The sequence below is a fragment of the Plecotus auritus genome, assembly GCF_963455305.1.
Source record: "Plecotus auritus genome assembly, chromosome: 8".
In the NCBI taxonomy this organism is placed as follows: domain Eukaryota; kingdom Metazoa; phylum Chordata; class Mammalia; order Chiroptera; family Vespertilionidae; genus Plecotus; species Plecotus auritus.
The window spans coordinates 124,731,682-124,748,727 of NC_137782.1; the positions used below are offsets into that span (position 1 = coordinate 124,731,682).

Sequence of the window (17,046 nt, forward strand, 5' to 3'; positions counted from 1 at the left end):
GCAGGGAAGAGAGAGGACCCTCCATAGAGGGGTGAGTAGAGGGAGGAGGGGGGACCCTCCATGGAGGGGACAGGGCAGGGGGACAGAGAACCCTCTGGGCGGGAACAGGGCAGGGGGACAGGGAACCCTCCGGGCAGAGGCAGAACAGTGTGTTCAGGGAACCCTTCCTAGAGAGGTAAGAGCTGGGGGACAGGGAAGCCCACTTGGAGGGATAGGATAGTGGGGACAGGAAACCCTCCATGCAGGGGGCAGGGCAGGGAGGAGAGGGGACCCTCCAGGAAGTGTGGATGGTAGGGGCAGAGGGAACCCAAGTGGGAGGGGACAGGGCAGGGGGGACAGGGAACTCTCCAGGCAGGGGCAGGACAGTGTGGACAGGCAACTCTTCATAGAGAGGTCAGAGCTGGGGGACAGGGAAGCCAAGTTGAAGGGACAGGAAAGTGGGAACAGTAAACACTCCAGGCAGGGGCAGGGAAGGAAGAAAGGGAACCCAAATTAGAGAGGGCAGGGCAGGGAGGAGAAGGGAAACAGGGAACCCTCCATGCAGAGGGGAGGGCTGGAGGATCGGGAACCCCACTTTGACTGAGCAGGTCCGGGAAGAGATAGAACTATCCTTAGAGGGGGCAGGGCAGGGGGACAGGGATACCATCTTTGAGGGGGAGCTGCAGAAATGAGAAGGTACCCTTCATGGATGGGGCATGAAAGGGGTGTAGGGAACTCCAATTTGATGGGTTGGGGCAAGGGGAGAAGGTACCCTTCATTGAGGGGGCATTGCAGGGGGACAGGGAACCTCACTTTGAGGGGCAGGCATTGGGGAAAGGGGACCTCAATTTGAGGGAGAAGGGCCGGGAGGAGACAGAAGTCTACATGGAGGGGACAGGGCATGGAGGACGAGGAACATTGAACCCTTCATGGAGAGGAGAGGCTGGGGGGATAGGGAGCCCTACTTTGAGACAGCAAGGATTTGGGCACAGGTCCTTAAATAGATAGCAGGGCAGGGGGAACACGGAACCCTCCATGCACAGGAGAGGCTGGGGATAGGGAGCCCTACTTTGAGACACCAAGGATTTTGGCACAGGTCCTTAAATAGATGGCAGCACAGCGGGTAGAGGGCATCCTCCATGAAGATAGCAGGGCAGGGAGGACAAAGGACCCCACATAGTCTGAGCAGGATAGTGGGGTTAGGGCACCATCCATGGAGGGGCCAGGGAAGGGGGGACATGGAAGTAGAGATAGGTAACAGGGGAAACACACCCCTCCATGGAGAATATCCTGACCCCCCGTGGTGGGGCCCTTGTTCCTCAGTCCTTCCCCTTCCCAGGGTTCCCTGTCCTACCTGTTCATCGGCCCCTCCCGTGGTCCCCTGAACCCATGCCCTGCCTTCCCATGGGGGCCCCTGACTCCCCTGCTCTGACCTCTCTGTGGTTGGTCCCCTTTCCACTCTGCCTTTTCCCTCCATGAAGGGTCTTCTGTTTCCCTGCCCTGACCCCTCACTCACAGGCATCTGAGGGGCATATGCTCTGGTCTCTCCAGTGTTCATCTCTCTTGCCTCCAGGCTGAGTGTCCACTCTCTGTACCTGAAGAACATTCTCACCTTCTTCATCTGTCTAAATCCTACCTGAGCCCTCAAGACACATCTCAAATATCATTTCAAATGTCAAATCACAAGCAGGGGAAGGGGAAGGGGGTTGGGGGGGGGAGGTGGAGGGTGGGATGTTTTGGGTGGGGGGAAGCGTGGGAGGTGGGGGTGGGGGTTGGGCACTGGGAGGTTTGGGGTGTTGGATGTGGGGTGGCGGGAGGGGGTAGGTGTGGAGGTAAGTGTCGGGGGTGGGTTTGGGGTAATCAAGGGGGGTGGGGCTGGTGGTACGGGGTGTGGGGTGTCAGGTGGCAGTGGCGTGTGGGGGATGGGAGGTAGGGGTACCGAGTGGTGGGTTGGTAGAGGGAAAAGAGGGTATATCCCCCCTATGATGCAAGGAGACTTGACTTGAAGGCAGTGAACACACAATACAATAAACAGATGATGCGTTATAGAATTGCACACCTGATCCATGCAATTTTATTAGTGACTGTCACCCAAATAAGTTTGATTAAAAATAAGTAAAAGATGTGCCTTTGAGGTTTGTTAGGTTATGAGGTTGGAGCCCTCATGAATAGGATTAATAACCTTTTAAATGATACTTCATGCTAGACTTATCAGGGATCACTTTATATGTTATATGAATGTCTAACTACTATTTTGTACACTTGAAACTAATATTGAATGTCATCTCTAATTGAAAAAAATTAAATTAGTCACACAATTCTTAATAAAAATAAAAATGCAAATCAGAGTGATCTTGAAAAGTTATAAATCAGATCATTTCACTCTGTGCCTAAAAGCCTTCAGTGCTCCAGCAGGGGTCAGCTCTCCAGGCAGCATCATGCCTGTGATGGTGTTGCTCTCCTGGGAGAGGAATGCCCTGTCTTCTTCCTCCAGTTGCTCCCTTCACTGTTCTGGTGACATGTCGCACGGGTGCAAGGCAGAACTGTGCTTCCTTGAGAGCGAGCTAAGCATCAATTTGGCTGCTTAGTTCGAGTGTGGGAACAGACACAGAAAAAATAAATTTAAGCCTTAATGGTCCTAATAGCATTTCAACCCACCAAACGGACCTCTATCCTGCCTTCCCTACACTCCAGGCAGCCTGGCTCACCCAACCATGAGGAAAGGTGGCAAGGAGAGTGCAGCCTGGGAAGCCAGTGAGCATGTATGTGGTTGGAAGGTTGAGAGAGCTGCAGTTCTCTCAGGATAGAAATGGAGGGATGACTCTGCTAAAATCAGCCATGCAAGAGGGGACTCTGCTTTTCACTACATGATGACTGGATCACACCTGCATGATCCCGCCATGCTCTCGCTCTCCTCACAGTGGACCCAGGATCATCCACAACAGGAAGCAGCTCTCTGGCCTTTGAGAATCCACAGACCCTCTGCAAAGCCCTTATGCTCACACAGCTGTTCTCAGACTACAGATCCCAGACATCTTACATGTGGGAAGAAGCCTCTTTTGACTTTTTCATTCTCCTTCTACAAAGAATGCCAGGTCTGTGCCTTCTGTACACTGCTCAAAGATGTGTGAGGACCCAGCAGGTGGCAGCTGGACCTGCTGTACCCTGGGACATTTGTGGAGTGGCCTCAGACCTAACACTGACACGGAGCTTGAACTTGCGTCAATCTGGTGAATACCACTCACCTCTACCTGGGGACTCCCTGAGAACCTACCTCCTGCAACTTGAGTACTTCCAGAGGCTCTGTCATTGACTGAGGCTAACAGGCACCTAGGAGATGGAGGCAGACAGAGAGGAAGAACACGGGGTGCTCTGGGACTTTTGCTGACCTTTCCCCAGGCTCAGTGCTAGTAAAAGCCAGCTTTAGTGTGCTGCTTGGACCTTCCTGTGCTCACTCAGCCTCAGCAGAGGCTGTCACAAATTGTGAATTGCTTTGTAGATCCAAATAGATTGCCCTGGGCCAGTCACATAAAGCATCTGACATTGGTGAGCACCAGAGTCCCTTCTAGGAAGCCCCATGAGCAACACTCCCAGTGGCCAGCTTCAGAGCACATCAGAGCAGGATACAATTAGCCTCACAAGCGGCATATCCAAAGAGACATCTAGGCAAGCACCAGAACAGGTGAGATGAATTGAGCTCCACGTGGTCAACAGCTGTCAGCTGCTCATACACTGTAGGCAGGGTCCAATGTGGTCACAGCCAACTAGCCTGAGCATCGACTCAATAGATGCAAGGGCCAATGGCAATCAAGAATCAACCACCACAGGAATGTTCACATAAAACGCAGGAGACGTCTCTGGAGCACTCAGCTCAGGTGATCAAGAAGACTCTGCCGTTGGGTTCCACAGGACACCAGCTACACAAAGCCACACTACCCAGACTTGGATTCTCATACACAGAAACAAACACACAGAGGCAGCCAAAAAGCGAAGACAAAGACACATACCCCGAATTCAAGAACAGAAGATACATCCAGAAAAAATGCTCAATGAAGTGAAGGCAAGCAGTATACCAGATACAAGGTGTTTTTAAAAAAATAGTTTTAAGGATATTAATAGAATTAAGTGAAGAATGAAAGTAATCAGTGGGACCTGGAAAAATGACAGTAAGCATGAAAAAGAACATTTAAGCCACATGAAAGATCATGTCAGAAATAAAACTACAATCTCTGAAACGAAGAGTACAGTAGAGGAAATAAATAGTTGGATGAAGCAGAGAATCATATTAGCAATTTGGAAGAAAAGGTCGCAGAAGACAAAAGCAGCAAAAAAAGTTTTAAAAATGAGGACTTCATGTTTTGGGACAACATGAAGCATAGCAACATCCACATCATAGGAGTACAAAGAGAAAAGAAAGACTAAGGGACTGCAGCCTATTAAAGGAAATAATGACTGAACACTTCCCTACCCTGGTGAAGGAAAAGACACACAAGTCCAGGAAGCTCTGAGACCCAAACGAGAAGAACTCAAAAAGGCCAGGATACATCACAATTAAAAAGACAATGACTAAAGACAGGACATCTTAAAACAAGAGAAAGACAGCCAGATACCTACAAGGGTAACTGGAAATCAAGAATCAACTACCACAGGAAAGTTCACATAACACACACAGGGGACATCTCTGGAGCACTCAGCTCAGGTGACCAAGAAGACTTTGCCACTGGGTTTCACAGGACACCTACTACACAGAGCCACACTACCAAGACTTGAATTCTCACACAGAAACAAAAAAACAGAGGCAGCCAAAAAGCAAAGACAAAGAAACATGCCCTGAATTGAAGAACAAAAGACACCTCCAGAAAAAAATGCTAAGTGAAGTGGAGGCAAGCAATAGACCAGATACAGAGTTGTCAGCTTATTTCTCTACAGAAACATACCAGGCCAGTAGGGATTGGCACAAAATATTCAAAGTAATGAAAAGCTAGGATCTTCAACCAAGAATTCTTTACCCAGCAAGGCTGTCGTTTAAAGTTGATGGAGAAATAAAGAGCTTCTGAGACAAGGAACAGCAAAAGAAGTGCGTTACCACCAAACCATCAGTATAAGACCTGTCAAGAAGGAATAAAAGGCCAATGGAGTTGAAAGAATAAAACATATCTATGAATAATCACTTTAAATGTAAGAGGCTGAACTGCTGCAATTGAAAGATATGGTAGCTGAATAGATAAGAAAACAAGACCCATATATATGCAGTCAACAAGAGACCCACTTCAGAATGAAAAAGACACAGAAGAAAAGCAAGGAGATGGCAAAAGACATTTCATGCAAATGCAAACGAAAAAGAAGGTGGGAGGTAATACCCATAGCTGTCAAAATAGACTTTAAAACAAAGGCTATATTAGGGGATAAAGCAGGATACCACATAATGATAAAGGGAGCAATCCACCAAGAAGATAGAATCATGGGATACATGTATTTTCTCAACAAAAGCACACCTAAATGTGTAAATCAAATCATGAAATACCTAAATGGGGAGACCAACAATAATACATAGTAGGGGATTTTAACACCCAGTTGTCATCAATAGACGGATCTTCCACACAGAAAATCAAGAAGGAAAGAATGGCCTTAAATAACACACTAGATCTAATGGATTTAATTGGTATCTTCAGAGCATTTCACCCTGAAGCAGTAGAATATACATTCTTTTTAAGTGGACGTGCAACATTTTCTCGCATAGACCACATGTTAGGGCACAAAAACAGTCTCAGTTAATTTAAGAAGATTGAAATCATATCAAGAGTCTTTCCTCACCATAACTGTATAAAACTAGAAGTCATTAAGAAAAAATGACATACAGGTGATCTATTACAGAATTGTACACACCTAAAACCACTCTGTCACAATAAATTTATTAGAATGAAATAAAAGCCATCAAAAGCAAAAAAAAAAAATCTGGAGATAGATGGTGGTGAGATTTGCACAATGTCAATATACTTAATGTATACTTAAATGTGGTAAAAACTGTAAATCTTGTATTTATTTGACCACAATAAAAATTAATAATTATCTGATTAAAAAAAACAGAAAAAGAAAAAAAAACCTGTAAAACACAGGAAATGTTGGACGCTAATTAACATGTTACTAAACAATGAATGGTTAACAAGGAGATCAAGGAAATAATGAAATGATACCTTGAAGCACATGGAAATGAGAGCACAACACGCCTAACTCTATGGAACACAGCATAAGCAGTCCTAAGGGGAAATTCATAACATCACTGGCCTACCTCAAGGAACAAGAAAAATCTGAAATAATCATCGAACTTTACACTTAGAGGAACTAGTGCAAAAGAATAACATACACCACAAAGCTTGGAGAATAAAGGAAATAATAAAGATCAGAGCAGAAATAAACAAAACAGTAAACAGAGATCAATGAAGCACAGACCATTGTGGGTCAGTGGTTAGAGCTATGGTCCACACACACAAGGATCTGGGTTCAATTGCCAGTCAAGGGCACGTACCTGGATTGCAGGTTCACCGTTGCTGCCTGTTGAGGTGTGTGTGTGAGACAACCATTTGATGTGTGTATCTCACGTCTCTCTTTCTCTCTCTCTCTCTCCCTCTCTTTCTCTCCTTCCCTACTTCCCTCTTCTCTTTCTAAAAAAAAAAAAAAATATATATATATATATATATATATATATATATATATATATATATATCATTGGAAAAAATATCCTTGAGTGAGGATTAAAAGAGAAAACAACCACTCAACCAACACACGTGCTGCACTGGATGGCTTCACATTGCATTTCATCAAACATTCAGTGAAGAACTAATGCCTGTTCTCCTAAAACTCATCCAAAACATCCAAGACAAGGGGACACTCCCAAGCTCATTTCATGAGTCCAGAATTATCCTAATCCCAAAACCAGTTTAAGACTTTATATAAAAAAGAAAATTATAAGCCAATATCCCTGATGACTGCAGATGCTAAAATCCTCAACAAAATATTGGCAAACTGGATCCAATAACACATTAAAAAGTGGGATTTATTCCAGGCATGTAAGCTTGGTATAGTATCTGCACATAAAAAACATGATACAGTTATGATACAAAATGAAGAATAAAAATCACACGGTTATAACAATAGATGCAGAAAGAGCATTCAAGAAAAATCAGCACCCATTCATTATAAAAATGCTCAGCTAAGTGTGAATAGAGGGACTGCACCTCAACATAATAAAGACTATATAAGACAAACCTACCACCAACATCATACTCCAGGGAAAAAAGGTAAAAGCATTTTTCTTCAAATCAGGAGCAAGTCAGGGATGTCTGCTGTCACCATACATATTCAACATAGTGTTGGAAGTCCTAGCCACTGCAATTAGAAGAAAAAAAGAAGAAATGAAAAGCATTTGAACTGGAAAAAAAGAAGTATGACTGTCATCATTTGGAGATGACATAATACTGTATATAGAGAATTCAAATGATTCCATAAAAAAAAAAAAAAAAAAAAAAAACTGTAGAACTGATAAATGAATTCAGGACAGAGCAAGATAGAAAATAAATATCCAGAAATCAGCTGCATTTTTATATACCAATAATGAAGACTCATAAAGGAAACTAAGGAAAAATCTCATTCACATTCGCATAAAAAAAAAAATACCTAAAATTACATTTAACCAAGTCTGTAAAAGACCAGTACTCAAAAAATTAAAAGACACTGAAGAAAGAAATTGAAACCCTGACCAGTGTTACCAAGTGGTTAGAATGTCAGGCCATACATCGAAGGGTCACAGGTTCCATTTCCAGTCAAGAACACATTTGTGGATTACAGCTTTGATCCATGGCCACCTTTTGGGTGATTGCAGGAAGTAACCAATCAATGTGTCTCTCTCATATCATTGTTTCTCTCTCTCTGTCTCTGTCTCTCTCTCCCTCTCTTACTCCCCGCCACCCTCCCTCTGTTGATTACTCTCTCCCTTGCTCACTTTTTCAAAAAGCAAAGGAAAAAACATCCTCTGATGAGGATTCACACATACAAAAAAGAAAGGAAGGAAGGATGGAAGAAAGGAAGGAAGGAGAAGGAAGGAAGAAAGGAAGGAAGGAAGAAAGGAAGGAAGGAGAAGGAAGGAAGAAAGAAAGAAAGAAGAAAGAATGAAAGAAAGAAAGAAAGAAAGAAAGAAAGAAAGAAAGAAAGAAAGAAAGAAAGAAAGGAAGGAAGGAAGGAAGGAAGGAAGGAAGGAAGGAAGGAAGGAAGGAAGAAAAGAAAGAAAGAAAGAAAGAAAGAAAGAAAGAAAGAAAGAAAGAAAGAAAGAAAGAAAGAAAGGAAGAAAGAAAATAAATGAAGGAAGGAAGGAAGGAAGGAAGAAAAGAAATGAAGGAAGGAAGGAAGGAAGGAAGGAAGAAAGGAAGGAAGGAAGGAAGGAAGGAAGGAAGGAAGGAAGGAAGGAAGAAAGAAGGAAGGAAGAAAGAAGGAAGGAAGAAGTTGAAGAAGATACAAATAAGTAAAAGCATATCTGGTATTCATAGATAGGAAGAATTAACATCATTAAAATGTCCAATGTCATATTTCAGAGAGATACAACAAATATCACAGAAATTTATATGGAAGTACCAAAAACAAAAACAAAAACAAAAAACAACACACATACACACACAAAAACAAACCAATAAACACACACACGCACAAATGAAACAAAATAAAATCAAACCAAAGCCACAGTGATCTTGAGAAAGAAGAACGAAGTTGGAGGAATCATACTAACTGATATCAAACTATACTACAAGGCCAGAGTAATAAATAGAGCATGGTACTGGCATAAAACAGACATACAGATCATTGGAACAGAATAAAAAGCCCAGAAATAAACCCATGCATTTATGGTCAATTAATATCTGACAAAGGACACAAGAACATACAATGTGATAAAGATAGTCCATTCAATAAATGCTATTGGGAAAATTAGGCAGATATGTACAAAAATAAATGAAAGCAGTTGACCTTCTTACACCATATAGAAGAATAAATTCAGAATGGATTAAAGACTTGAATGTGAGATTCGAAACCATAAAAATTCTAGAAGAAAATAAAGGTAATAAATTTTCATAGCAATATTCTTTATTCTGATATATCTATTTGGGCAAGGGAAACAAAAGAAAAAGTAAACAAATGGGACTACACCAAACTAAAAAGTTGTTGCACAGCAAGGGAAACCATCAACAAAATGAAAACGCAACACAATGAATGGGAGAACATATTTACCAATGATACATCTCATAAAGGCTTAATATCCAAAATTTATAAAGAACTTATAAAACTCAACATCATAAAAAATTAAAGAATCCAATTTAAAAATGGGCAAAGGACCTAATTAGACACTTCTCCAACGAGGACCTGCAGATGACCACTACACAAATAAAAAGATGCTGAGTATCACTAATCATTACAGAAATAGAAATGAAAATCACAATGAGGAATCACCTCACATCTGTCAGAATGGCTATCATCAATAAATAAATAAACATCAAGTGCTGGTGAAGATGTGGAGAAAATGTACTCTTGGTAGGAATGCATATTGGTGTAACCACTGTGGAAAGCAGTATGAAGTTTCCTCAAAAATTGAAAATAGAGCTGCCTTATGACCTAGCATTTCCACTTCTGAGAATATATCTGCAGAAATCGGAAACTGATCTGAAAGGATACATGCACCCCTATATTCACTGCAGCATTATTTACAATAGCGAAGATTTAACAGCAGACCATGTGCCCAGCAGCAGATAAGCGGAGACAAAGCTGTGAAACATTAGACACAACGGAATACTACTCACCCGCACACCCAAAAAGGAAATCTCATCTTTTGGCACAGCATGGATGGAGCTGGTGAGTGTTATGCTCAGTGATGTGAAGTAAGCCAGTCATAGAAATACAAGTTCCTTATGGTTTCACTTATATGTGGAATCTAATGAACAAAATAAACTACAATCAAAATAGAATCAGGCTCATAGTTATAGAAAACAGACAGCTGTCAGAAGGGAGAGAGGTTGGGGGACTAGGTGAAAAAGATGAAGGGATTAAGCAAAGAAAAAAAACTAGTAGACAGAGTAGTTTGGTGATTATCAGAGAGAAAGGGGTGTGTGTAGAAGAGGGTTTAGAAAGGATAAATTGTGATGGAAGGAGACCTGACCTGGGGGAGGGGGAAGGGCGGTGAGACACATAATTCATCATACAGATGATGTAGTATAGAACTGTATACCTGAAAGCTACATAATGTCATTAACAAACTCACCCCAATAAATTCAATTTAGAAAAATAAGACATTGTGACACATGCTACAACCTGGATTCACCCTGAAGACATGACGCTCAGTGAAATAAGCCAGTCACAGAAAGACAAATACTGTGAGATCCCTCTCACATGAAGTTCCTGGAGCCATCAGAGTCATAGACAGAGGTAAGATGGAGGGTACCAGGGGTGAGGGAGTGGATGCAGTGTTGTTGTTTAGTGGGGACAGAGCTTCAGTTGGAGAAGATGAGAACAGTGATGGAGATGATGGTGGTGCCGGCAACACAACAATATGCCTCTACTTAACACCACTGAACTGCGAATTGAAAAATAGTTAAAATGGTAAATTTCATTGTGTACATTTGACTGTGATAAAAATATTTTTTAAAAAAGAAGGCACTGTCCTCTGTGCAGGGGAATCCGGTAGAGCTGTTCCTTATCTGGACCGCATGGCGAATGCACGTGATGAAAGAGCACAGGACTCAATACTCACACGAGAAAATGGGCACAAAGGGAATCAGGAAACCGGCCCTTACTGGGTGGTGGGGTCAATGTCAGTATCGTGGTTGTGAGATTTTTCTAAGATATTATTGAGGAAAAACAGGTCAGATTAGCTGGGCCACCTCTGCATTATCTCTAACAAATAATGTGAATCCACAAGTACATTTTTTAAAAGGTTAAAGAATAAAAGGGGTGACCCAGATTTGGTTTCCTTGCCCCAGAGATTCTGGCCCAGCAAGTCCAGTTGGGGTCGGGCTGAGTATAAGGAATTACTGCGGGGTACTGGGAGTCAGTGGGGTTGAGGGCCACCATCCAGACCAGCAATCTCCACAGCTACGTTCTCATCCCATCACGGGCTTTCCACAGCCTTTAATAAAGCTGCTGTGTCTCAGCCACTTCTAAGGCGATCACTAGGGTGAACAGCTCCTTCACTGTACCACCTGGTTTCTTAAAGGAGCTTCCAAACCTTTTAACCATCTCACAAACACAACATGGGCAGCACAGTCCTCCCACAGTGACCCTCTGCTTCATTAACCACATCGACCAAGTGACAAGCATGAACCTGTTGTGCCATTCCAGGAATGCTGGGCCAGGGTCCTGTCAACAGAGCAGATTCACTCCTCGGTATCTTGGTTGGGTCCTGGGCACAGTACCCAGAAGTGATGCTACCCAGGGACAAGGATGAAGGAAGGGTACATTGTCGTTTGTAGCATGTGCCTTTTAATCATCAATAGATCACAACTGCACAAACAACATTTATGCTCTGTTAAAGGTCAGGAAGGATAAACAATTTTTCTCTGTGTACTCAGCAGAGTGGTACTTAAAATTAAGGTAAAACTAATACCTTGTCTTCATATGCTCTCTCCTTCCAGAGATGGCTCCAATTTACCTGTCAACTTGACTGGGTGATGGAAAAAGTAATGCTGGTGAGTGAAATCAACACACCCCCATTTTTAGGGGGTTAACTGAAGATGAGAGACGAAGTGTCCCTCATCAAATGTCTGACACTTTACTCAGTGGTGCACTCAGGGAGGTTCTAATTGTTCATCTTAGACTGTATCATTAGGGTAATAGTTTGGGCTGTCATAAAGAATGTTTCAGTGTCTGAACCCAGTAAAATCTTGCTCCTTGTGTTCCATGATGTGGGCCAGGAAGCCACCAAAGCTTGTCCTCTCCACACAGTGAATCAGGGCTCCAGAGCTCCTCTGGCTTGTGGATTCAGCTGACAATGAGCACAGACCAAAGGGGTAGAGGTCAGACAGACGAGTGCTTTCAGGAAGGCCTGAGAGCAGCCCCTCACAGATGTTCTTGCCTCTGGCCAGACCTGACTCACATGGTGAGAGAGGCTCAGAAACGCAGAACAGCACAAACACCTTGCATCTTGGCACATAGGCCAGCACACTCACACTCTTGTTTCTGTACCTGTGCAGCCAGCCAACTCAGTCACCTTCCTCATAGAGAACAATAAAATAAAAGTACCTCAAGCAAATCCGCAGAGCACTTCAAAGTACTAAGAAAAAAGAAAACCCTCTCCATGTATTTCTAAAGAAGGCTACTTGATGTCCAGATCCATATTCTTTCTTCCTTTTCTTCCTCTCCAAAGAAGACAACATATCATTCTGAACCACAAGATGGAGCAGGTCTATGGCCAGCTGTCCTCCCAACGAGGACAACCACCATCTCAGACAGAACAGGAAATGCGGACTCCAGAGAGAGAGTAGCAGTGGGAAGACGGGGGATAGAAGTGAGAACCTGACAAGTGACCAGCACAGTGGTGAGCTGATTAATCTTGAAGACAGTGAATCTGAGCACTGCTTTGTGAGCAGGAAGGGAATGACTCAGAGGGGACTGGACCAGGGGCCTGTGGGAGCCAGAGTGGGGGCTGCCCTGGACCCTTCCCTCTTATCTCCTGGACTAGCTCTAAAGCCATGGCCTGGGCATAAGCCCCTCAAATGCTGAGGAAAAACCCATCTCTGGTGAGGACCTGGGAAATTGGGGCCCTGGACTCTAAAATATTGGGGTGAATTCTGCTAATGTTTTTTTTTTTTCTTTTTTACTTGCCAGTTTGCTCTGAAAACCATCCTGTTATATGAAGCTTCAACACAGCTCATGGTGGGAGAGGAGTCTAAGGTTCTGAGAGAACCAGAGCGTCTAGCAGAAGGATCTGGAAGGTGGCTGAGATGCAGGGGGAGAGGAGTTGTGGGTGAGCTGGGCCCGCACAGAGCACACCCCGGAGGCCAGCACAGGCTCTGCGCACGCTGGTGCTGAGGTCACCCCCAGAGCTGCCCAGACAGAAGTGAGGTCTGAACTTCATATGCTCCACAGCCTGACACAGTGCGCTCTCACCTTTGCCACTCAGTGGTGGGAAGACAGACTGTGGAGCCCTTCCAGGAGGGGCAGCACATCCATCACCAGCCTCATGTGAAGTCTGGAAGGAGAGAGGAACTGCATGTGAACAGGCACAGGGTCAAGGGCAAGAGGCCAGGGCTGTAGACCCCAGCCTGCAGACCCACCACAATCTGCACTTTAATTCCAAGTAAAAGCTCATTTTTGCAAATAGCACAGCATTTCTGTAATAGTAAGAATTGTAGATTTGACTTACAAGAAACAAACTAACTCAAATTTCATTAGAGATTTCAATGTTGGTTTGTCACATGATGGATGTTAGCTGAACCCAATGTGGTAATCATTTCACAATGTATGTAAATCAAACCACAGAACTGTCTGCCTTAAACTTATACAGTGGTGTATATCAATTATTTCTCAATAAAGCTGGGAAAAATAAACAGTGCCTTAATAAATGGGGACAAAGTGGTTATAGATGTAGTGGAATGCAAACACCATAACTAAAGAAAACAAATCAGGATACACACGTAATAAATAGTATCATCTTGACCTGGAGGCATTCTCAGTAGTTGAGCATTGATCTATGAACCAGGAGGTCATGCATCGGGTCCCTGTCAGGGCACATGCCCTGGCTGTGGGATCCATCCCCAGTAGGGGGCTTTTAGGATGAAGATGATCAATGATTCTTTCTCTTCGATATTATTATCTCTCTCCCACCCTCTTCCTTCCTCTCTGAAGTCAATACAACATATATTAAAATAAATAAATAAATAGTATCACCTAAAAAAGGTTTTTGGATATATAAATTTACAAAAGACCAAAGGAAATAAATTTGAAATGTTCACAATGGTTAACCTTGGATAGTGGAAAGAAGTTTTTTCTTTTACTTTATACTATTCTTTTTTAATTCCTAAGATGATCCTGTATTATTCTTATGAGAAAAAAACTAAAAATAACATTTAAGGAACTCTTTATAGTGTAAATGCATTTCGTATCCATGTTCAGTGACCATCCACTTAACTTTGAGAAACTTAAAAATGCTTTGGGTTGTGAAATATCCTTTAAAATGCATTCTTGCACTCTACCAGCTCCTGAATGAGAACACTGGGCTTTGGAGACGCTGGGTCTGCTTTGAAAAAATAATGGGGTAGGGGCTGGGGGTGGTGCAGGGCTGGGGACAGGGCATGGCAGGGGCTGGGGGCAGGGTAGGGCTGGGGAGGGGTAGGGCTGGGTGCAGGGTAGGGATGGGGGCAGGGCAGGTACCTTGAAGAGAGGCTCCTAGGCAGGATGCCTCAGGTCCACAGCTCAGGCTGTATTTGAAGAATTCCACATTGGAAGGCTGATGTCCTCAGTAAATGTTCAGACTTGGTAAACTTTAGACATGAGCCACAGCAAATTTTCTTCTAAAACCGTTTTTGCCATTCTTACTGCAAAATCATTAAATAATGCTATCTAGACCATAAGAGGAGCATTTTTATACATAAAAGATTTTTAAAGGATTAAGATATCCTAAGTCACAGCTCTATGGTTCTAACCTCAACTGGCTCTACAGAGGCCCACAGGAAAAGTGGAAGGAGCACTGGCCCTGGGTTCTCATTTGATCTCTGGTACTAATTCGCTTTGTGGTCTTAGGGATTTCACTTCACCTTTCTGGGTCTCCTAGCTACATCGATGGAATGAGGGTAAAATTAGACCTCTTAAGGTTTCTACAAAGTCTTAAAAAACTCATTGTAGGTTCAGATTTCTACAATCTTCCTAAATATCTCAGCAACAATAAACTTTTCCTTGGATTAACCTTTGTGGTAGCAACACTTCACAAAAATAAAAACACATTTTTATAATACTATTCATTTCAAAAATATACAATCTCTATAAAACTTACCCTATTACATTTTGGTAGATACCATTAAACATTTCTTAGTAACTGTCTTATAACCCAAAATAGTAAAATTAGCATTATCTCTTCAAAGCATCAATTGCATATTGTTTGCATTGGTATGAAAAGGTTGTTTTATAGGCTCAGAAAATACAGATGTGTTGAGCACTAAATGTCACTTTTAATAAAATTCAACCAGTAACTTCCTAGGTATGAAAATCTTCAGCTGAACCCAATTAATTTTCTTTGGGAAAAATCAACTCTTGTAAACATGAAATGAAAATATGGTTGTATCTTCAGCCTTAAAAGTTGAAAAACATAATAGATGTGATTTAACTCACTCAAATGGTTTGTGAAGCTTAAATACTTCCATGTGGGGTCTGCTCCATCCTGACATTAGCTTAGTGCAAGGACTGAGAGCCACATGTCACCTATTCTCTCCAGTGAGGAAGGGAGCTGTGTGTGAATTATTCCTGCCACTAAGCCCAGTGGACAGCCAGCCTGCTAGGCACCAAGGATGCCAGCCTCAGCCCACAGGGGGAGAACTGCTGCCATCTCTCTCAGAATAGTTCCAAACTCAGCCTGAGAAGGACAGCCCTACCAGCCAAGACACAGTCAGGCCACTGCTGGGCTCTCAGTAAAGACTGACGATTGTCTTTCGCTCTTATTTCTTCTGAAACAAAACCACCCACCCCCCCACCCAACCAAAATTTAATAATCATCCTTGCACTCAAGTCATTGCTGAATAAACACCAAGTGGTATATGGGTTCACGTGGGGAAGACACACATTCCCAGGGCCTGGAATCAGCTCTGCCCCTGCCCATTCCCTTCCCTCAGCTCTCCTCTCCACCCTCCCCCGCTCACCACACCCCATCCCCAATGCACACACATACACACACACACCCTGTTTGACCAGGTAGTTAACTCTCTGGGGACTACAGATCCATCTTGTCCCCTGGCTTAAGACACAAGCCCTGGAGAAGCAGGACCCCTCACTGCCTGGCTTAATAGCCTCGGGGCCCTGCTGGGGTCTGGCTGGAACTCTGTCCCCAGCTGCCTCCTGTCAGCACAGCAGCCACCACTCATCCAGGTCCAGGGAGCACCTGCAGCCTGTACTGGAATGACAGGGGACCAGCTGGGCACAGGGAAGGAGCCCACACTGGGGCTCCTGGTCCCTCACTGGGGCTCTTGGTCCCAGGTGGCGACTTGATGGAGCCTCTCCAGTCTCCTGCTTTCTCCCAGGACCCACAGGCTCACCAAGTCTCACCCTTCCAGAAAGTGACTCCTTGGCTGCCCCCAGAGCAAGGGACAGGGAAAACCCAACCCTCCAAGTGTTTTAAATACGTGACAAGCCCAAGTTCACCCTTTGAATGAACCCTTCAAGCCCACCACAGCCACCACCACCTGGGACACTCCAAGTCCTGCCCCTGGGAGGTGCCAGATAGGCTGGAACCAGTACCCAGTTGCTTGGCGTGCAGGGAGTGGGGAGGGTCGACAGGGCTTTTAGGTAGGAGGCTCTGGGCAGTTGAGAGGGAGGGCACTCACCTTGGTGACACTGAGGAAGGTGGTCTGGCCCAGGACTCCCCCACACCAGCTTCAGCTCCAGCTCCTCCCTCACATTAGCAAGTGTATCCAGCCCACAGGCAGGAGAGGAGCATCTGCAGGATGGTGGCCTGGACCCCAGGCAGATGCACTTGGTCTGGCGGTGGGGGCGGCATCCACACCAGCTGGCCTTGGCCTCCAATGGCTCCTCCGCCCGCGGGACCCTGGTGGACCGGGGCGAGGCAGCAGCGCGAGCCAGGAAGCCCAGGGGGTCCTGTAACTCGCGGTGCTCCCAGGCTTGTCACCTAACACACATGGATGCCTGTGGCCAAATCAGCCAGGCTGGCCAGCCAGGCGAGTTTGACGCTGCAGCGCCACCTTGTGGTGCTTCTGCGCAGTACCAGGAGGCCACCCTGGCTCCCTGCAGCCAGGCCTCCTTAGCTTAACCTTAGTGTGGGTTAATTCATCCACCCAGCATTGTTTACTGACAGTCTGTCCCCTGCAGAAT

General features: G+C 44.3%; 1 long non-coding RNA gene across 1 annotated transcript in view; it reads left to right on the forward strand.

Moving 5' to 3' along the window:
* LOC308256370 overlaps positions 1 to 13,550 on the forward strand; it is a 36,449-nt gene extending 22,899 nt beyond the window's left edge. Inside the window, exons 3-6 of the long non-coding RNA XR_013961448.1 lie at positions 10,296 to 10,440; positions 11,646 to 11,699; positions 12,377 to 12,547; positions 12,838 to 13,550. This is a non-coding gene — a long non-coding RNA (uncharacterized lncRNA). The remainder of the gene's footprint in view (positions 1 to 10,295; positions 10,441 to 11,645; positions 11,700 to 12,376; positions 12,548 to 12,837) is intronic.
* The last annotated feature ends 3,496 nt before the right edge of the window (positions 13,551 to 17,046 follow it).